This window comes from Polyodon spathula, chromosome 16 (assembly GCF_017654505.1).
Source record: "Polyodon spathula isolate WHYD16114869_AA chromosome 16, ASM1765450v1, whole genome shotgun sequence".
Classification (NCBI taxonomy): Eukaryota; Metazoa; Chordata; class Actinopteri; order Acipenseriformes; family Polyodontidae; genus Polyodon; species Polyodon spathula.
In genome coordinates, this window is record NC_054549.1 from 15783857 (window position 1) to 15804271 (window position 20415).

At 37.6% G+C, this 20415-nt stretch overlaps 2 non-coding genes across 2 annotated transcripts; both read left to right on the plus strand.

Moving 5' to 3' along the window:
• Positions 1 to 3294: 3294 nt before the first annotated feature.
• Positions 3295 to 3445, plus strand: LOC121329416. Its single transcript, XR_005951776.1, has one exon. It is a non-coding gene; the product is annotated as a U12 minor spliceosomal RNA (small nuclear RNA).
• Positions 3446 to 5073: 1628 nt separating this feature from the next.
• On the plus strand, positions 5074 to 5224 carry LOC121329417. The gene has a single exon (XR_005951777.1). It is a non-coding gene; the product is annotated as a U12 minor spliceosomal RNA (small nuclear RNA).
• The last annotated feature ends 15191 nt before the right edge of the window (positions 5225 to 20415 follow it).

Sequence of the window (20415 nt, forward strand, 5' to 3'; positions counted from 1 at the left end):
TACCAAATGGAGTGAGACAGACAGACTGACATGATCAGCGCATACGGGTGCCCGTTTTTTGGGTGTTTGCCCATCATAATATACGTTTATTTCTTTAAATAGGAGCTGAAACACAGTGCGAAATTCAAATGTACAATATACAGTCAAAGCTTTAACATCTAGAGTGACTGATGTTTTAACACAGTTTTTCACAGATGAAAAGCCTGATGCTGCATGGAGTGTGGAAAAGCCCTCCCTTTCCTCGTAAGGATCTGCTGAATTTGATGACAGCAAATCAATGGCTGTCAACACTGTGTCACTGCAGTGAGCTGTGAAGATTGATCAGCATTGCCTGGTGAAACTGATGACCCAGGAACATATTTTAGAGTGCGGCAAATGTGTGCGTTTCATCCAGACATGGGAATTTGTGATTTTTGTTTGCGTACATTTTCATTTTCTTGGATAGGTTTACTGTCCCCTTACCTTTTTATGGTGTTTGCAATACTCTGTTTTTTTTTTTTTGCTCCTCTGGTCCTCCTGCCTGCCATAGATATATGTAGGAGGCTAGATCAGCCAGTGTCTTCATAGAAGTAAGAGCCAGCATCATTTTTTTTTTTTTGATTTACCACTTTGCATCAAGTTTCCTTTTGTTTTGCTGGCAATAGAAGGCTGCACACTAGATAGTGATGGTGCTACCTTAAATATTAAAAACACTTTGGCTGATCTAGCCTACATTACATGTGTCCATGGCAGGTGACTATAATTACCTTTAAATATAAAACTATGACATCAGATTATGACCATATGTGCATTTTTTCCACACTATCGAACATATAATAGTTTTCCATGTTACAGTATTATGAATGGGCAGGGCTGTTTATTGATTGCTTGGATAAAACTAGAACGTGATCTGTCTGTTTTTTTTGGTTTTTTTGTTAGCAGCCTGTAGTCAAGGCAATGGAAACAGATCTGTGTCCTTCGATGGTGTGAATGAGTAGAGTGCTGGGTTACAATCTGCTGTAGTATATGCTGCAGGATCTGTAATACTGATAACGAGTTGCATAACTGTACAATCCCATTGTGACCTATCCCCTGGAGCTTTCATCCCCACAATGGATAGGTGTCTACAGAACCACCACACCCCACTTACAAGAGCATATTCCCTTCCATTAGTCTGGTCAGGAGTTCGCTGCATAAAAATCTCTGGAATTTAAGTTCAGGCTTCTTCTCTTGCATTCTCTTTGACCTGAGTTAAGTGTCCTGCAGTAGATCAATAGTCCATATGTTTCTGTGGTATCTCGGCTCCGCACAATTACGCATCCTGTCCTCTAGTTGGCAATGAAAAGTTTAAGTGGAAAGTCAGAAAATGCTATGCTACTTGGGTTAATGTGGGTTTAATCATACAAATGATGTACAGTTCACATTTTCTGTGTGTCAGCTACTAATAGATTTAATGGGTGAGAATTCAGGTAATAGCAAATACCAATACCATTAGCAAGGATAACTAAGGGTTTTGCTGGGGAGGTCCCAAAATATGTTTTTCCATTACAGTGAGCTATACATATATATGCATTGCAGAAAATGTATTTTCTCTTTGCCCTTATCATCGGTGTGACAGTTTGTGCATTGTGTGTTGCATGTAAGTGTGCATGTTGTTTTGGAACATCTTTCCATTTGTATGCCAGTTTCAATTAACTCATCTTTTTTCTTGCAGTGATTGAATTGGCTGAAGACTTGTCATCTTGTTTCAGTTTACTCAGAGTATCTCTTTTTGTTCTTCTACGTACAATAAAAATACAAATAGGCCTCAAGTTCTTAGTACTGCAGTTTTCATTTTGTTACAAACTTTTCAACTAATGCCTTCAGTAACCTGTTGGTGAGGCTGTTTCCCATCATTTAAATTAAACACAGCGCCCTCCAGTTTTCGTGTGCAGTTGCGATCTATGTCACACACAGGCCTCTGGCACCTCTTCACAGGCTGAGCACAAACCGGCAACCCCACACACTGCAAGCGGTCATCTTAACCACTTTACAAAAGAACCAGGCCCATCTGCATTCATGGTTGTAAAGCTTTTAATCTCATCTCACCAGAAGGGACAGAATCTGTAATGGCAGTGTAACACACAACACAGCTCATTACATTGGCTCTCAGATTGCTAGGTGACAATTCAGATAGTAAGCCCAATCATTCACTTCTTCAGATGGGAGAGGCAGTTTAAAATCTGTCTAAGCAGATGGCACTGCTCCAGGCTTGTGCTCTGCTATGCCCCAATAGCAGCTTCTGTGGACTTGTGTGTCACGCCTTGAATTCCTTCAGCATTATGTGCTTCGGTTCTCAATATACACTACTGTACCTTCCAAGTACAACTGTCTTGAGACAAGAGTAAATATCTGACAAGGAGAAATTTGCCTGTTTTACCGCAATCATAACCATTGCTTGAGATCTTTGAATAGATTTATTTCCCTTCAGTGGTGACTGGTGTAACACTGGGTTGAGCACAAATAGGTCAGAGCAGTAGGCATCCCTGGTTAGCAGCTTGTTCTGCAGAGCATTCAAAAGCATGCGTCTCTGTAACATTTCCTGCTTCTCTCTCCCCCTACTGCTCCTAATTGGTTTTGACTGAAGAAAGGAAAGTAAGGGACATCTACCAAAACCAGGGTTACTGCACCATCTAGAGTCCATTGCTCTGAATTGCACAATATTTCAACCAAAAAGCTTGATCCTGTAATACGCACTGTATTGGACAGTGTGCCAACTAGTGGCCATGGTGTAATGTACACTTTTCATATCTTGAAAAACTTGGTGGAATTTTGTGGGTCATTAGAACTCTGTATCTCTATTCAAATAGTTAAAATTCAAATTTTGGAAGACCTTCTAACAATCTCTTTAAGTATGAATTCCATAAATCTCACCCCAATTGGAGATGTCATCTTGACAGTCTACGTAAATCCAGAAAATAACATGTTTGTATTTTAATAAACAGCATTTGAATACAATACATTGCATATGCAAGTCAACCTAAAGAATGTTGCATTACACCTGCAGCACATCACACCTGCCGGAGCTATAGCCATGGCTCCCACAATGCATTGCGTTGTTCTTATTTGTATTATATTGAATTAGGTGTTTTGTTTGTATATACAGTACATGTTTAAATGCATGTATATACTTCAATGACATGTCCTATAGTATGAAGATTATTTCTGATGTTAATTTCATCTCTAGCACTATTACTATAGCGGCCCCACTCAGTGCACCATGCCAGGCCTGCCTGGCTCCTCTAGCCCCTACCCAAGGACGGAGGGTGTCACATTATGCCTTAAACTGATGAGTAAGGAAAATAACGTCCCGGGGTGACTCCCGGGTCCTCGCTGAAATTGCGGATCAATTTTTGAGCGGGTCCAGGTCGTGCTCTGGGTGAACTGCTTACTTTGCAGGATGCCTTTGGGTAAAGTGATCTGCCTGATGCTTGTGGTGAAAAATAGATAGTAACATCTTATAAACAAGTGAAATGAGTATGTGAATATAACACTTTCTCCTGCATTCCTTGTCTAGCTTATGCTGCATTTACTTACATTGCATTTTTAATTGAATATATTTTTTCATTACTCCTAAGTAATATTCAGCATTTTAATATGTCCAATCAAGTTTTCAACTTATAAAACATAGCCTCTATAAACACATTGGATATAGCATTATTTTCTTTCTGCCAATGGAGGGTGGCAAATTCTCTGCAGTAGACCAATCACAAAGACTTTCTTATACCTAAACTTCAACATTTGAAAACCTTTGCTTTATTGGTTTCAAGAGTTTATATTTGACAAGGAGAAACTTTAGTTGCCTGTTTTACCCCAGTCATAACCATTGCTTGAGATCTTTGAATAGATTTATTTCCCCTCAGTGGTGACTGGTGTAACACTGGGTTGAGCACAAATAGATCAGAGCAGTAGGCATCTCTGGTTAGCAACTAGTTCTGCAGAGCATTCAAAAGCATGCGCCTCTGTAACATTTCCTGCTTATCTCTCCCCCTGCTGCTCCTAATTGGTATTGACTGAAGAAAGGGAAAGTAAGGGACATCTACCAAAACCAGGGTTACTGCACCATCTAGAGTCCATTGCTCTGAATTGCACAGTATTTCAACCAAAAAGCTTGATCCTGTAATAGGGCGCTGTATTGGATAGTGTGCCAACTAGTGGCCATGTTGTAATGCACACTTTTCATATCTTGAAAAACTTGGTGGAATTTTGTGGGTCATTAGAACTCTGTATCTCTATTCAAATAGTTACAATTCAAACTTTTGGAAGACCTACTAACAATCTCTTGAAAATAAAAAGTCTCCTTGCAACATCATAACACACAAGCATACACACACACAAACACACACACACACACACACACACACACACACACAAGCAAACAAACACACTGTACACTCCCGTAATGCATTGGGATAATGGCTTTTTCTTTTGTGTGGTCTCAATCATTTATTTTGACATATCTAGTCATATAGGTACAGTAACTACATTACTGTAACTAAACACAACTATCGAATCTTATCAAATGGAATTATACTCTATAATTGAATATGGCATTTCTGTATTTTCAACGCCACACCCCTGTTCAGTTTCTGCCTACCTCCCACAATGCACCTTGGCTTTGGGTTACGTTTAAACGTCATGTTGTTCACTTTCTAAGTTCATAGTTTGATTAATTTAAAACTTTAAGTTTGAATTCCATAAACCTGACCCCAATTGGAGATGTCATCTTGACAGTCTACATAAATCCAGAAATTAACAAGTTTGTATTTTAATAAACAGCATTTGAATACAATACATTGCATGTTGCATTTCACCTGCAGCACATCACACCTGCTGGAGCTACAGCCATAGCTCCCACAATGCATTTCGTCGTTCTTATTTGTATTATATTGAATTAGGTGTTTTGTTTGTATATACAGTACGTGTTTAAATGCATGTATATACTTCAATGACATGTCCTATAGTGCTAAGAATGTTTCTGATGTTAATTTCATCTCTAGCACTATTACTGTATCGCTCCTCTAGCCCCTACCCAAGGAAGCACTGTGTGATGTTATGCCTTAAACTGATGAGTAAGGAAAATAATGTCCTGGGGTGATGCCCAGGTCCTTGCTGAAATTGCGGATCAATTTTTGAGCGGGTCCAGGTCATGCTCTGGGTGATGGGCTTACTTTGCAGGATGCCTTTGGGTAAAGCGATCTGCCCGACACTTGTGGTGAAAAATAGGTAGTAACAGCTTATGAACTACTGAAACAAGTGTGTGAATATAACACTACATATAACACTTTCTCCTGTATTTCTTGTATAACTTATGCTGTATTTACATTTCTTTGCATTTATTACATTTAATTGAACATATTTTATAATTACTACTAAATAATATTCAACATTTTAATATTTCCATATACGTTTTCAACTATATAAAACACCTATATAAAACACACACACAAGCTGGATAAAGCACTATTTTCTTTCTTCCTATAGAGGGTGGCAAATCCTCTTGCAACAGACCAGTCACAAAGACATTCTTATACCTAAACTTCAACATTTGAAAACCTTTGCTATTGGTTACTGCAATGCAAGCAGGTTTCATTGCACCAATAACTGGACTAAATAACATCAAAATTTGAACAAATATGCCTGTTTTGCTTATATAGTAAAATGTATGCTTTCAATAGCAGCCATTAATACATTTTAAGTTTGCAATACTTAAAAACATAAAAAGCTGTTTATGTACAGTTTGATGTATATTTGCTATACTTAATTCCCGAATTGTGCCGTATTTAATTATAACAAATATACCACTGTATACCAAAATAAAATCATATCAGAGTATTGTGAAGCATTGTAAAGGTGTCTGGTAAAGTACATTTGCAACAATAAACATTTCTAAGGGAGGGTGCCTTAATAGGTAGAAGTTAACACTGAACGAGAGACATTACACTATGTAACACAATTTTTGTTCCTGGGTAGTAAGTGTTATTTCCTAATTGCTTATGCCTCAAAAGTATAGAAAATGGCTATTATTCCCCACAAACTTTGCTTTTGTGACCAGGACAGTGATATTTCAAAATATCACTATTTCCAATGGGAAAACGGGCAAATGTGTGTCTTTTCGTTCACATAAAGTCAGAAAAAAACAACATATGAATCCAAATTAACATGTAATACAAAATGACTACAAAAGATTTAGAAGTGAGTAGTTTTTCGAGATTACGATTATACTGTATTTACAGTATAATCATAAATCTCGAAAAACTACTCACTTCTAAATCTTTTGTAGTCATTTTTGTATTACTTTAGTATAAATACATGTTAATTTGGATTCATATGTTGTTTTTTTCTGATTTTATGCGTCTTTTCTTATATTTTAGCCGTCCTGGTCACAAAAGCAAAGTTTGTGGGGAATAATAGCCATTTTCTATACTTTTGAAACATAAGCAATTAGGAAATAACACTTACTACCCAGGAACAAAAAAAATAAAAATTGTTACACGGTGTTATGACAGGAGGACTACCCAAGAACTTGATGAATATTCCAGCTCATATCAAACGTATTTCTCTTTTGAACAGAAAGCCCTTTGATGTGTCCATGATATCACAATCCATTACTAAACATGTAGCAGATTGAAAGGGCCTCCTGTGTCCTTCAGACAGACACACGGGGATCTTCCCCGTCAGCCCACTCACTAACATCATCACCACAAAGGTCAGGCCGGGAGCCTGCTTGGATGAGAAGGCGTTGATGTCAAGGAGACATGACGAGAATGCAGAGTCAGTACGATGTCAAAGGTTAAATCCCAGCTTGACTGGCAGTGTGATTGGGATACATCTTGGGCATCGGGCTGCCAAAATTATCTTCAAGTGTTTGTAGTTAGAGAGGATATGACAATGGTTCGAGAAAATACACACAAAAAGGGATGACGAACACCGAGCTGTTAGTGTCTTTACTCACATTCATAGTGTAAAACAAGACCATTCCATCAGTCTTACCCGCTTTGCACTTACAGACATACTATTGGGCTCACATGGGCCATTTGGAAAGAAACATGTATTTTTTATTTTAAAACATAATCTTTGGTACTACACTAGCTTAAAGAAATCTGTGTTTGCAAAACATGCTTTTAGATAGTTTTGCACTTCCTTTGCCATTTCCCCACCCTTCAATGGCTTCTTCCCTGTTATTAACCAACCAACTGCTTCCTTTACTGACTGACATACTTTTAGGCAGTAACATTTGTAGACCCATTGAATGTTGCTGTGTCAGGATCACTGTGCAATATCTATTGTGTTGTCATTGTGGTCTAACAGTCCTGCTTGGATTTCTTCAGGGTAGTAAGCTAGCATTAAGACAATATACCAACGGGATTAGAGTATTGTTTTTTTTCTAAAAAAAACAGGCTTAATTGGAGACCAAGATAGAAATCTCTGTTTATATCATTGAGAAGGTGATCAGTGACATGTGCTCTACATGCATAACTCAAGCCTGGCTTGCTGTAGGGACCAGCTGTTCATTTCGACTTCTCTCTTTAATAATGAGAGCCAGGGTGACCAAATGATGTGGTGTAATTTACATGGTAAGATATTTTGTGATGTGGACCCCCCCCCCCCGCCCCCCCCCCCCCCCCCCCCCCCGAATTAATTTCACTTGTGAATAATAACCAAGCCAGCAGGACAAGGATATTGATCGAATTACACAAATATATGCCAGTTATAATTAGGACAGAGCAACTGCCACTTCACTACAAGCCTGATGGAAGAAATGTCAAGCTGCTTAAATATCTTGAGAATTACAGGAAATAAAAAAATCTGTTTTAGTCTTGCTTAATCCATACCAGTATATAGTTGAAATAAACCCTTCTTTCTATTGCTGATTCATGACATAACCTTGGTTCTTTTCTATCAATTTTCTTCTCAAATGTTCTGCTACAGCATCGAGCATCAAGCACGTATTTGGAGGCTTGTGCAGGTGGTTCCTCTTGAGATTCCTTTGTGTTTCAGGTTCTTCCTTTGCCCTGTTGGGCTTGAGAAACCTACCAATCCGTATCTCAACCGGACATGCTGGCTTTAGTTACTGATTGCTTCCAACCTGTACTCACTAATTCCCCACTAATCTCTAATCACTTTACACGACAGCAGCTGTGTTTGTTTTTTTATTACTTCAAGACCATTTCACTTCACCTAAAAAATAAATAAAAATGTGCATGTTCCCTTTATTTATTCTTCTTGTCTCCTTTTGAAAAATATCACAATGGTAATATAATTGTAATCAGACCAGGGAATTTCCAGCAATGTACACGATGAATTTGGAACACATTTTTCACAGTGATATGGTAGCATACTGTCTGGTACTGAAATGGTATCATGGTAATGCAATTCCATCTTCATCCCTGATTTTCTCCCTTCCTCACTCTGTACGGAATTACACAAGCCAGTTTATTTGGATTAAATTCATTTTGTATTTTAATTTTAACAGCAGTATATTGAATAAAGCTCATTGCATGCACTCAAGACAGTGTGGCTAAGTGGTTAGAGCCGAGAGACTGTGAGACAGTGTCCAGTTGGTTAGAGCTGAGGAACTGGAAGGCTGTGTGGCTTAGTGGTTAAATATGAAAACTGAGAGGCAGTGTCACCAGGAAAGCACATTAATGGTCCCTCTACCACTAATTTAAGTGCTAGAGGCTGACTGGCAATAGCCAATGCTATCATAGGGGCTGTGTGTTAAGAGCTATAAGACGGAGAAGCATAGTGGCCTAGTGCTAGAGACCGGACGCAGTTTGGCTTTGTGGGCCAAGCTAAATGACTGGGATGCAGTACGGGTAAGGATTCCCTTTTTCTTGACAAGCAGGATTCTCAAATGCCACAACAAATAACAAAAGTGTTGGGGATTCCACGACTGTGTTGAGCTTTTAGTCTTGGCAACCTCTTTCACCATAGGATTAGGCTATTTTCAGAATAGGTAATGGAGCTTATTCATACACTTAGACCAATTACAGACCAAACCTCAATGGGATCATTCCTTAACAGCCGAAGAGAATCCAATTAATTTATTATAAGGTCACTCGTCTCACACTCGCCTGGCTTGTTTAGACCACAGAAATGGTCTAGAATTCAGGAACTTGTAGAACTATGATATGGATATTGATATTATAAAAAATGTGGTGCCATTGTATTTACAGGGTTAACACATTTTCTTAGCCCCATTGGCAGTTGTACCAGTTTACCAGTACAACCTTTATTGTACTGGTAAACTGTTTCGGAAATACATTCACTGAATCACAGGGAAAAATAATACAAAAAATAGTATTGCTGAATGGGAATGGTGCTCTGATAACAATTCTTTACCACAAAACATCTCATTGAGCTGTTTTATCATGTCTTATACAAAGCTGAATGTCAATTTATTGCAGAGCAACAGCATAAATCCACTTACCAAACCATATAAATATATCATGAAGTTATGCAGATGAATATGTATTAATAGCCGTACAGGTGTGGTTCAGTTCCATAGCCACTGCCTTTGTACTGAAGTTGCCCAGATGCCTTCAGTTTGCATTTACTAATGCTGGCCATGTGTAAACATTACTAGGTGCTGTCATTTAGCATGGATGGAGGTTACATTGAGATATTAGGAAAAAACGGTGCTCCCCAGTGGCAAAATTCTTTACCCTGGAATCCTCAGTGTTATTGTGCACATTCTGGCTGGTCTCAGTCTGGACCAGTCGAGGCTGCCGTGGCACAATGAGGCAAACCAATTCCACGCAATACCTAGCCCCCACCCAAGATCAAGCACTCAACTAGGATTTAACCAGTGAGTTCCAAGTCACAACCCCCCCCCCCCCCCCCCACACACACACACACACACTCTACTCAATAGTGTATTCAATAGGTGAACCAAGTAGTTAGTTACTTGACCATAAATATTCATTATAGAGCATCATGTCAATGTTGCCACTGGGAAATGGGTTTACAGTTCATGATGAAATATCTGCACAGTTTCAGTGCCCATTGAAAAAGCCTTGGGATGATTTCAGACTGAACAAAGTGAACTTAAACAGATATCACAGAAACAATGGCTGTTGGGAAGCTTCTGCAGGCGGTCATTCAAGGATTGGATGCATTTCTGTGTGGAAGTGCGTCACTGCAACTTAAACACCCACACTTTCCTCTCAAGGCCAATGGTAATGTCCATACAAATGAAAACAGGAACAGCAGTTTTCTTCCTAGAATTGAATTATTTCTAAAGATATAAAAAAGAAATCTTAAAGAAAGCATTCACATTTGGTTTATATATTCTCGTCCGGTTCCTTAATTTTAAAACATTGTCAAGCTGGGTCTTAAAGGATCCCAGTGATTCTGCCTCAATAACATTACTAGGTAACCCATTCTATATCTTCACCACTCTATGTGAAGAAGTGTATCATACCCCCTTGTCCTAAATGTGTTTCCACTTAATTTCCATCTGTGCCCTTTGGTCCTGTTTTCCATGCTGAACTTAAAGACTTGCTTAGGGTTAACTATGTCAATTTCTTTTAAGATTTCAAAATACTTAAAAACAATTCTCCCCAGTTGTTCTTTGTTCCGGGTTAAATAGATTCAGTTCTTTCAATGTATCTTCATTGCTCATTCCCCTACACACTGGGATTAATCTGGTTGCTCTTGGCTGGACCCTTTTCAGTGCTACACAATGTCCTTTTGGTACTGTGTAGACTAAAAATTTCCCCACATTATCTGGCTGCAGACAGCAATGGATTTATTACAACACCAAGGTCTTTGTCTGGGTGAGCCTGGCTCTAGTTCTATATCACCTATTTGGTATATAGAGAAATGTGAACCAAGTAAATGTGTACCATGTAAATCAAGTTGGACCACCAATTGTGAAAGTGAGCGCTTTATAGCACAGCTGGGACTAAGTGGGAGTTTGAATTATGCATAGAAAGTAAAAATGAAAAGTATACAAAAGATAATTTCCAACACATGGTTTTGATAGATGTATTATATCAACCTTTGGCAAGAGAATATATGCGTGTGCTGACCTGTATTTAACCTGTGTTATATATATATATAGGTGATGGCTGAGAGAAACATAGTGGCCTGTTTGACAGAAATTAGTTTATGACTAGTTTTGTAAGAACAATATGTTTTCAGTATAATAAGCCCAGTTGAGACATCCCGCGATGACACCAACACCTCTAGATCGCCTATCCACAACCTGAAAGAGTCATCGCCTCCCAGTGGAAAAAAAGATAACTGGATGATTATCTTAAATCTGCTGTTTGATGCTAGTGAGCACCTTACATAACTAAATGTAACAGAAGTTTAATACATGTAATCATGTTAAGTTTAAATGATCCTTTATTGATAATGACAGTAACATAATTAAACAGCAGCTCTACAGGTATTTAGATCCTAAAAAGTTCTGACTAGCATTAGCACTTTACATTTGAACCCAAAACAGCAGAAGAACATTTCCAAAATAATTCAGTTCTGGCCGGGAAATGCCTATAACAATGTTCATACAACTGGGTTAAAATAGTGAATTATATAGCTGGATTGGTTTCGGGTCATGTTTTGGTGGTGAATAAGTCCAGTCCAGTTTGAGTAGCACTTTTTCTATTTTGTTGCTGGTCTATTATTTAAAAATTAATAAATAAATAAACATTTGCATCTTAACAATATCCAAGATGCTATTTTTCTGTCTGTTTTGTCAATCACAAGGCAGAAGGTGTTATTGAATTGCTTCCCTTAATTGTGACACAATTAAGAAACAAAACACTAAACACTAACCCAATAACATGTACTGGTTCCAAGCACTTTACAAAAGAATAAAATGCAAAACATGAAAAAGGTGATCCACACATTTCAACCCTTGGCAGATGCTGGGGATGGACAAAAGAGATAATCCAGGATCTGATACAGGATGGATTTATCTGCTGCTGTGATATCAACATCTGTCATACAACTGCAATCCAAATTTATACAAAGAAAGGGACACACTGTGGGGGATCCCTCCTGAGAGGCAGACCACTAAATACACAACAGAAGTGCTGGTAAGTGACTCGAAACTGGGAGAAACATTAATACTAACCATTGAAAAACTGCTCTCAACTGGTATACATGGTTTCCTATTGTTAGTGGAGGGGGCAGGGGGTGGATACTGGAAGCAGAACTTGAATGGAAGTTATATGTTACATCATATATTGAATTTATACTGGTATTACAAGACTTGTTTTTTGTTGTGCAAAACATTGACGCCTATTTAAAGGTTAAAGGCAAATGCTGGTGGCTTCATCTGGAGAATTCAGAGCTACAGAATAGTATATATATATAAAAAAAAATATACACCACAATATGTTTTACACAGCTTGGTTTCATGGAGATAATTGAATTAGATGTTGAGAAATGCAAGGATCACAAATCAAGACTCACATCTCAAGATCCTATAAACATTGTGCAGTAATCAGTAAGAATGTTTAGTTAATCTGACAATGCAGAGGTGTCCAAAATTCCAAAATATGTGATAGCCAAGCTCAGCTGAAGGCAACCTAGGTGCTTCCAGTCCTAATATTTGTTCTTATTATGCCCTTCATTATTAAATTGATCCAATTAGACCCCTTGACCTGGTGCTATTTAATTATGCCTATGGAATAGGGCTTGTGGACTGGAGTTGCCTACAGACTAGATAGTTAGCAACTCCAGTGCTACTTTGAAACTTGTTATCTTGATTTATTTATCTGTTTGCAGCTGGTTAGCAGAGAGTGCTTTTGAATAGCATTGTCAAAATACAGGTAATTGCAGTTACAGGTAGGGTTGGCATCAGGAATTTTGAAAAGAAACACAAAAACTAAATGGAAGGTGCAGTTTAAAACTCTCTTGATAAAATCTGTATCCAGTGTATAATTCAATTAATTGGTAGTGTGTGCCTTTTGAAGAAGTAGCCTCTTGGTTTATCAAATCAAGCAGTAATTCGGAATGTGTGTCTGTAATGTGTGATTCACCCTTGTGAGGTCCCATGCCACACATTACATAAAATTAAAAAAAATAGGATGTGTGTGCCCCTGCAAGGCATACTGAACACCTTGGAACCAGGTGGTAACTTTAATTAGCATACATTAATGTGCATCAATCTATAATATGCTTACTGAACTTACAAGATGGTTCCTGCATTAACTGCTGGTCAACACAGGGACTGAAGATTTGTTGCTGCGTCAAACAGATTTCTGCTTGCTCAGAAGTTATAATAATACATGCATTTGACTTCTTTTCTATATTTTTTTTCATAACTTTTTTCCCTATTTTATTTGCAGTTCAAAGATATTACATTTTGTTTGGAACATGTTGTTACCTGCAACTGCACTCCAGATGTTAAGGGTTAAATTGAATTAAATGTAATATATAATCTAACACAATGAATATTATCCCCTAGTAAGTGTTTTATAGTAATAAAGTCCTTTGGTTTATTTGAAAATCCTGAAGCATCCCTATTGCGTCATTCTAATCATTATGGTTTATGTAATCTATTAATAGTATCCCCATTTTCATTTAAATAGTGTTTTCAAAGATTATATTCAAATACCTCTATTACATTATAAATCATTTTGAGATGAGGAATGTATATTAATATTGATTTAATAATTAACAGAGAATGAATGTTTTAAATCACAGCGAAGGACTAATACATTATAAGTATAACCTACACTTGGCTATGTGACAAATAGAAGATGAGTAATAAGACTGATGTGTTTTCGAAATTACTAAACCATTAGAAATGGGCTTCACTATACAAGATCGAGGACAGAACCACACATACAGTGCAATGTCTGTTGTTTTTTAAATGGAATTAGGCTTTTAAAAAAAAATATCCCTTAAATACCCTAAGCGTAATATTAATTTGTGACAGAGTGATTATCCTAAAGCATTCAAAATCCACACTGTAACATGAACTGTGACTGCACAAATTACTAAGTGATTGAACTAGATATAAAAACAGCCCCTCAGTCTGCCCAAACTGTGGCCTTCCAGCACAATATGTAGCTTCTATGGATAATTAACGTCTCCCAGGATGTTATGCAATGTTACCTTTCCAATTATAAATAAACAGGCTTTCCAAATGATCCTAAATAGCAATGCAGAAATGGTCCTGCAAATCAGTGGTTTTGTAGTAAGCACAAGGGTAGTGGGACTCGTAGTTTTTACAAGAAAATTCTCATGGGATAGCATGATACTGTATAGTTTTTACAAGATATGCTCAAGAAATTATGCAAAGGATTGCCTAATTGCACAAAAAAGTAATAACAAAAAACAAGGATAAAATAACTGTGAAAAAAATATGTCTTATTTAGCCAAGCTAAACAACATTGATATAATGCACTAGAGCGGTTAAAGCAGTCCAGATCAATGAACGCAATTCTAGAAAGACATTAGGATTGTGGGCCACAATATGCTATATGGGAGGTTGGTAATACTGTTCCGCTTTTACATAGAGAAAAGAAAGAAGGCAAAACAGAAAGAGAGAAGAGTTTAAGATTCAATCGCTGACAACAGACAGATAAGTAACGTTTCTAGTTTTCATTTGTAGGGTGTCTGTCGTTATCATGGGGAAGTTTGGAAGTAGAATGTTGAGAGAGACAGCGATGGATGGGATTCAGCCTCAGGTAATGGTTATGTCTGATGGACAGAAAATGTCTGAGCAGCTGTATAGATGATATTCAGAATGGAATTAAATGCTTTTTCCCCTGGGTAAATTGAGTTGAGTAAACCTTCTTCTCACTTGTCGTTACAGCAAAAAAAGGTAATAATAAAATGAATTGATAGCCCCCGTTTTGCCAACAACCTCGTTCAGTTCAAGTTTTAAAGCCTGCTTCTTGTGTTCTGTGCTTTGAAACCTCATTAGGTACCCGCTGAGCGAGCTGAAGAGTTTTATGTCAGTTGGCCAATGGACTATGACGTTGTATAGTAATACAATCCTGGTCCTGGGGACCCCATCTGTCTTCTGGTTTTCATTCCTACTGAGCTCTTAATCAGATAAACCCTTAGCTGAACTAACAATTAGCATAATTAGACCTTTTTACTTGTTTTCAGCTCTTAAACAGTTCTTCAAGTATAACATTTTATAAGTAACTTGAGCTCTGCAACTTTTTAAGAGCCGAGAACAATTAAAAAGATATAATTAAGCAACTTATTAGTTCAATTATGGTTCTAGTTAAGTAATTGACGCTCAGTTGGAATGAAAACCAGAGGACACAGGGAGTCCCCAGGACCAGGGTTGGGAAGCTCTTCCTTAGGTGCTGAGATCAGTAAGCCTCCTCCTGGCTTGCAAATGGCCATTATAGCTAATCAACTTGATAATAAAAAAAAATGAATTCATAGCATTCATTTTGTCAACAGCGTTGTTCAGTTCAAGGTTTCCCAACCGTTGCATCCATCGATTAGAAGCTTATTTGTTAACTTTCTGCTAGAGCAAGTTGTTTTTTATGGGGTTTTTTTGCCAGTTGGTAATTTGATCAATTGAGCATGAATGTTCCGAGTTGTTTAACTCAACCTATTACAATCAAGACAATTAGAAAGTGCTGAATATACTCACTACACTTTGTAATAAGGATCTTTGGGATCTTTGGTTGTCTTGCTCTCCCCTGCTTTTGATTGGAATAAGTCACAGACTGTGTTTAACTAATTCAAAATGATACAACTCTTCTGTTATGCTCTTCAAACCATTCAAGCACTGGCATGGTGGATGGGTGCAATATCGTCTTGAAAGTAGCCAGGCTACAAGTGCAGCATGACTGTATTGACATGATCCTTAGCAATGCCTAAGTAAACTACAGCAGCTTTATAATGCTGCAGGGATCACATATCACATTATTTTAATCTCTGATTCAGGAAGATGCCAAATCCATTATGGTAGACAGGTCCTAACAAAGTCTTCAGACAGCATATGCTCTAAACATTGAGACTAACCCACGAACACAGTTTAACATTATGCTAGATTGTTGGAGACTCCTGGGTGAAGTCTACACTACTGGCTCATACAGCTGCTTTCATTCTACAACCCAGCTTATTTTCTATCTATAGATCTGTACAATAGAATAAGCTACACTAGCCCATTAACATACCTTTCAATAGGATCCACTGATCTGAATATAAATTACACGAGCTGTCAAGAATGATCTCTTCTTCATGTGAGAAGAAGAAACTGAAAGTTCCTCTCACAGGTCAGTTTAGCCTCAGAAAATAATACCAGTTATATTTCTAAAAATGTTAAATGTTTGAAATGCATCGATATTACAATTGAGATGGAACAGATTTAAGGGTCTTTCACGTGTAGTTTTGCAAGAAACACATTTTATAGCAAACATGTTTTTCTTTTGATATTTGGCACTATACTGGGTTAAAAGGTTCTCAGTTTGCTTGCCTTAATTTCAGGAAGTCTATTTGTTCCACTTCCTTGGTCATTTCACCTATGTGTTCATGGTAACGGCATGTTAGTAACTGCAAAGGATGTCAGTCAACAGGGGGTGCAGTTGGTTGTTTAATTAGAGAAGGCTTTAAAGGGGCAGGGGACAATTTCACTCTGCAGGTCACCAATGAAGTGCAAGAAGCAATGTTTCAATAAGTCCGAAGCAAATGGTTAATGACAAACATATTTTACGGAGTTTGGTTGCTATGACCACATACGTTAAAGCGAAAATAACATCTGAAAATGTTAAACTAGAAACATTAAATTGCTACTGAACAAAAGCACTCTTGGGTATTCAATCTACTCTCCCTACCCTGATGCTTCCACCATGGTCTCCCCCTGTAATCTTGCTTGTACAGTTTATTTTTAGAAGAAATAACACCTGTGTGACTCCTTTTAGCTGCTGCTACTAATCCTGGTGTAAATCACAGCTAGCCACCTCTGAGTTTTTGGCTTACCACTGCCAGCTTTCCAAAAAGAAAATTCAGGAGGTAGCCAACAAGCTTGCCTGAATGACTTGTCAGTGTCCCATGCAGTAAGTTTGTAGCTAAAGCAGTTTCATAATCTGTTGCAAATTACAGGGCTCTCCTTAAAGCAATTCTATTTATAAGTGACTGTTGGAAAGGTTTGTAAGTGTCCCTGACACATTGTATAATAGAATGACTGATGAGCAAACTCACTCCAGGTTAAGAGGCTGCTGTTGCTTAAGAAAATTATATTGTAGTCCCTTTAGTATGGTATGGTAGTCCCTGTGGTATGCTCTTCACTAACTATCTGGGGATAGGAACAGCACCTTCTGGATTCCAAGCTAGTCAGGCTGTTCAAAAATATAACCCAATGATTACATTTCCTTCCCCTTGCACCTCATCACATATCAGATTGTACTTTCTTACACATACTGTTCACGGGAAGGCACACATCCCACTCTGACACCATGTAATGGGTAACCTTACACAGATTGGACCTTCTGGTACCAAAACAAGGACTTTATCTGGTGAGTGAAATAAACAGTTCTTTCAGCTAGGCTGGTAGGAGTTCCATATATTAGCCTGCTTGTCATGGTATAGCCTTACCTTTACATACACGGTTTAATTTTATGTGGGATATAAGAGATGGTTCAATAACTTCTTTTTGAAATCATTTGATTTTATATTGATCGCCTTTAGTAATCAGATATTATTTTAAAGTCTAAACCAGTTTATCTAAACCTAGTTTCTCGTACTGGTAAATCAAAATACGCTGATAGAGCTTTCTTGGAGAGAAATGGCTGCTTTTGTGTGCAACGGGCCAGTGTTCAGAAATGAATTAAAAGATTAGGCCTTGCTCCGCTGGGCTTTAGTGGAGAAAATCCCAGAGATTATAATGTCAGGGGCGATGGAGAGAGAGAGAGAGAGAGAGAGAGAGAGAGAGAGAGAGAGAGAGAGAGAGAGAGAGAGAGAGAGAGAAAATAGAATTGTTAGTAGAGGGGGAATCAATCGGATTATACCACGATCGGCAAAGGAATGGGGCCCCTAAGCCATATCCCAACCCAGTATCCCACAACAGCTATTGCCATAAAGAAGCCCCCCTTTGGGAGAAAAAAATCTGGCACTTTGGAATTTGTTTGAAAATATAGTAACCCAGAAGTCAGTTTAAATAGTTCTGATGGGAGTTTACTTTGAGGTGGTGTTCTGCATTTATTTAGAAAAACTGGTAAGTCATTAAAAAAAGGATTTTAAATTGTTCTTTTTTGGAATCTTGCCTAGAAGCAGCTAGATGACAGTGAATTTTGCTCATTGAGAAAGATGAGCTGTCTTCCAAGCTGGCAAATACAGATGACCTCAACAAAATGTAATTTCTATCTTCTGTTTCTTTGAGTTTGACTCGGTTTCAGTGGCTCTTGCTAATGGTGAAATGGGATCAGTTGCCATTTGTCATGTCATTTTTGCATATACTTCTTAGAAAATGAAAATGCACCCTGCTTTCCATCCTCTGTAGTAGATTTTCATGACACTAAGGTAGCTTTATTTATTTATTTTTAAACACGAGGCTGGTAAACTCATTACAGCCACTACTGCCACTGCGTACACTTTTAGAATAATCAATGCAAGTTGCAACCTACTGAAAAAAGGATTGAGAAAATATCATTTCCTTTTGAAAAGGTTGTTTGCCATTTTGTATTCCGCTTGTCTGCTTTTCTACCTTTTGCCTCGTCACACGGTAATGAAAAGCATGATGGACTGGAACTCCATTTCCTGTGTTGATTGAGGGTTTGGTATCCCCGAGGAAAGGGTCAGAATGGGTTGTACAATTATGCAACTCTGAGTATTACAGATCCAGGGAGAAACACTGTGGTACTGCAGCAATCACCTGCTCTCTACTCGCTCAACATTGTGACTATGGCAGCTGACAAGAAACTTGATCATTTTGTTCACACCATGTTTGTTTGCTAAAACAAGGTTTTGTAACATTCAGGGCCTCCTGCTTAGGACAAGGGTCTTTAAGAAAAGCACAGCAAGCCTATGGGAGTCTAAAAAGCAAATAAAGAGACTTCCGTTTATGTATAATTTGGCATTTTTTTGGTACAACCGGTTTCCATTCTGCTTTTTTGTACTTCGGGGTTTTGCATCACATAGAAAAGCAGAGCAACAAAGCAGCCTGTAGGAGGAGTAGCTAGGAATGAAGTTCTCATATTTAAGCATATATGTTTGATAGGGAGACTGATTGCAGGAGGCAGTTAAAAGTATGATCTAATGATTTCACAAGCCAATGGTATAGGCTTGTTGGTCAGCAAAAATTTTCAAAGCAGCATTTCTAAAGCTTTGGTATTGGTAATAGGCTTGTAGATTAACCAATGAATGTACCAGGCATTTGTATTATAGATTTCCTGCCTGAAACATCGCAAGCTTTCTATTCATTATTGTTTTTATTGGAGCATTGCCATGAAATGTTTTTTTTTTTCTTTTTTCCCCCCAATGCTTTTATTTACAACAATACACATTTACAAGATGCAGTCATAATAATGAATATCTACATTATTTCTAAATTTTAGTACACATCCTGGAGATAGAAAAGTGGTACTGTGGCAAGACATTTTTATCCACAGTTTAATATAAATCTGGATTATATTTGTAATTGCTCATGTGGATGGCTATATCTTTGTATTGATTTGCTGTATGTTTGTACCCTGCTGAAGAGAACCTTGCAGACACGTTCAATGTTAATTTATGTATTTATTCAGTATCTTTCATACCACAGTGAGTCGGTTAAAACTGAACAGAAGCATGTAGCATCAAGAAGGTAAAATGACAAAATAACAGTAAATAATTATGATAATAATAATGCTATCAATAACCATATTAAATCTAAATAAAAAAACATTGAATAAAACAAGAAATGAACAAGAACAAAAGATTAAACAGAATGGCTAAAAAAAACACAGAAATAAACAAATAAAACACGCACAATCATTTTGTATGACAGGTTAAAAAGGCTAAACTACAAAAGAAAGCCTTTAATCTTGACTTAAAAATAATGACCGATGCAGCATCTCTAATAGAAAAAGGCAATGCATTCCACAACTAAATGCACGTTCTCCTCTCCTTTTCCTAGAACAAGAAAACATAACATGTTTTTCAATAACTTCCACACAGGAAATTCTGGTGACGCCACTGAACCCTGTTCTAAATTAAACTTGCTGCATACCTTTTCAATCCCATGCTGTGAATGTAGGCAGAGTGAGAATATTTGACATCAATTCACTGTAAAAAGCCGTAATGTCATTCACAGGAAGCACTTCAGCAAGATTTTATGTCAGTTGATTTACACATTCCCTAGTTAAATATATAGCAAGTCTGTACATCTAAAGATAAGTAAAATTAAAGTGAAAAGTTACTATTGTGGTACCATTATAATACCAGAACTTCACCCTGAAGAAACAACTGCAAGATACTAATGCCCTT